The sequence below is a fragment of the Hibiscus syriacus genome, unplaced genomic scaffold (genome assembly GCF_006381635.1).
Source record: "Hibiscus syriacus cultivar Baekdansim isolate YM2019G1 unplaced genomic scaffold, ASM638163v2 tig00111213_pilon, whole genome shotgun sequence".
NCBI classification, from domain to species: Eukaryota; Viridiplantae; Streptophyta; class Magnoliopsida; order Malvales; family Malvaceae; genus Hibiscus; species Hibiscus syriacus.
Window position 1 is genome coordinate 3,625,526 of NW_024063022.1, and position 2,680 is coordinate 3,628,205.

Consider the following 2,680-nt stretch of genomic DNA (forward strand, 5'->3'; position numbering starts at 1 on the left):
ATCTATTGATGGAAAAGATTTCACTATCAAGAGAATCATTTAAGTGTGTGCATATATAATCTGGTTCAGTACAATTCGTACTCGACATCTTCAAGAACAAAACAGCAATTCTACTAGAAGGGGGAAAGAAAATAACCAAGGATAAAACCATCAAGCTTAGCTCTGGCAGTTAAACTAAAGAATGGTGTAAATTGTGGCGGAATATATCAAGCCAATATGAACAATCGCTAAAACTTGTATTCATATTACTTGATTATTGAAGAGATGCAACACAGTTGCTTACCTAGACTCCGAAATTGCATGTCTGCACAAACTCCATATCATTATCCACATATTTAGTTCAGAGGTTCTTGTATTGATTCATTGCAATATCTAGCCAAGGTTTCATGTTTCCATTATAATGAATGACTGCAGCATTGTTGATCACATCCATGCTAATGCTTGGATTGAATCCAAGCCCGAGCACATGCCAGGATTTGTCCAGTGATTTTGTCAATGAGTAGAAAGTCATCAAGCCGGGCGGAAGAGTACCCGATTTCCACAGAGTGTGATCAACGTTCTGAGCAGAAAATCAATTCAAAATTAGTTACATACACACTTTCAAAACTTCACTCCATATCTCACACACCGTTAACAAAACTGATGTGTTGTATTTGAAATTTGGACAATCATTGATTTCACTCCTAAAAGCTATATTTATTTGATCATCGTTTCTAAATTTCAATCAGAAATCCACCCTAATACTAATAAGACTAAGGGATCGTAAAATTATTATTATTCCATCTTCTCCATTAAAATCATGAAATGATCGCTAACACCAAGCATCTTGACAAGTAGCCAACAAATTATTACCTCTATTCGTATCAAAAACCAATAAGTTCACTCAAAAGAAAATAATGCACTAACCAAGTTCTGCCAGCTGTGATACATTTTCGTGCATTGCTCAAGCCTCCAAGCATCGAGATCAAAAATATTCATCCCATAAGCCCAAGAACAAGCCTTAGGATTAAACATATCCCTAATGAGAGGATTTGAAAAGTTCAAATACTGCGAGAAACGGTGAAACGACCCAAAGCATGTCTCAACAGCCCCATTCACCTTTCCAGACAAATCTATCTTCCACAACCCTGTCAAGTCCTTCTGAACCACAACATCAGCGTCCAAGAACAAAATCTTATGTAATTTAGGGTACATTTCAGGCAAATAAAACCTAAGGTGATTCAACATTGACATATGCTCAAGATCCCTAAACTTCATGTTAGTCCCATCTTTGGTTGCATTCCCCATCTTCTGCTCCAAGTAAAATCTCTTCTTAGCAGACTCAATCTGCCTCAGCACCGGCACATAGGCAGAGTTCATAAATTTAAAATCTTCTAATGCTTTCACCTCCACATGAGCACCGCCTTCCACAGGTCTCATTCTGAACCAAACTTTCATCGCAGCCAAATTCATTCTATCAGTTACCACATGGAAAACATGCTTCCAAGGCTCCTCCGCATTCTTCACCACAGACCTCACCACCACAGAAACCACAATCACATTATCAGAAAATATAGCATAATGATACACATCAGGGTCCTCAAACTCGGGTTTAGGCAAAAAATCCTTGTACTTTTCTGGATGTGAAATTCTCTCCTCAACAAGCCTCATTGCCAAGCAATGCAAACTCTTAGGAACTGATTTAGCAGCAATTGAGCTCGCAAAAGCGCCATTCTTTTTTGCCTTACCTAATAACTCACTAACCGCGAAAATAGTATCTTTCAGCTTCTGAATTTTCAACTGATTATCATAATTCTCTTTAGATTCAACCATCAACAACCTAGCCAATTTCACTCTATCCTTAACTTCTTTCTCAAACTGTCTTAACACATCCTCATCTAAGTTACCATTGGTTTCAAACAAAGAGGATTTATACATTGGTTTTAACGTAATATCTGAGAAATTCTTAGCCAAATCATCAAACATTCTCAATTGCCTTGAAATGTCAAGCTTTAGCTTCCTTGCATAAGCTGCATATGCTTTCACTAATGTGATGTGATCATTGGCTTGCCTGTATATCAAATCTAACCTTGTTTTGAGAGGGTCCGAGTTCAATGCCACATATGTTCTATGTATGTAAGCGTTTCCACCATTTTGAAGCCTCTGTTAACACAAAATAAAAATAGTTAGAAAACCTAAAAGGGTATTTAAGAACCCAAAAAGATCGATATTTGAAGTAGTGCAAGCTCTTCCCTAAAGACTAGCAAACAAAATAACCATAATAAAGATTAGATTCTCAAAATAACCCATTTACAAAAATCAAAGTTTATCTAAAATGCCAAATAGATTTCGATATTAAAGCACTGAATTAGAGAAATGGATTCTGAAAAGCAAAACAAAAGACAATTAATTTAGAAGAAAAGAAAGGAAAACAAATTAAAAAAGGGTAAAGTATAGTAATGGTCACTAAACTTTTCTAAAGCTTTCATTTAGGTCCCTCAACTTTTAAAACTTGCAATGCAGTCCCCCAACATTTAGTCCGTTTGCAATATGGTCCCCCAACATTTAGTCTGTTTGCAATATGGTCCCCGAAGTAACTGTTGGGGGACCATATTGCAAACGAACTAAATGTTGGGAGACTGTATTGTAAGTTTTAAAAGTTGGGGGACCTAAATGAAAGATTTAGAAAAGTTCAGTGACC

At 36.6% G+C, this 2,680-nt stretch overlaps 1 pseudogene; it reads right to left on the reverse strand.

The window, feature by feature from the left end:
* Positions 1 to 283: 283 nt before the first annotated feature.
* Positions 284 to 2,150, reverse strand: LOC120156100 (annotated as a pseudogene).
* Between the last annotated feature and the right edge of the window lie 530 nt (positions 2,151 to 2,680).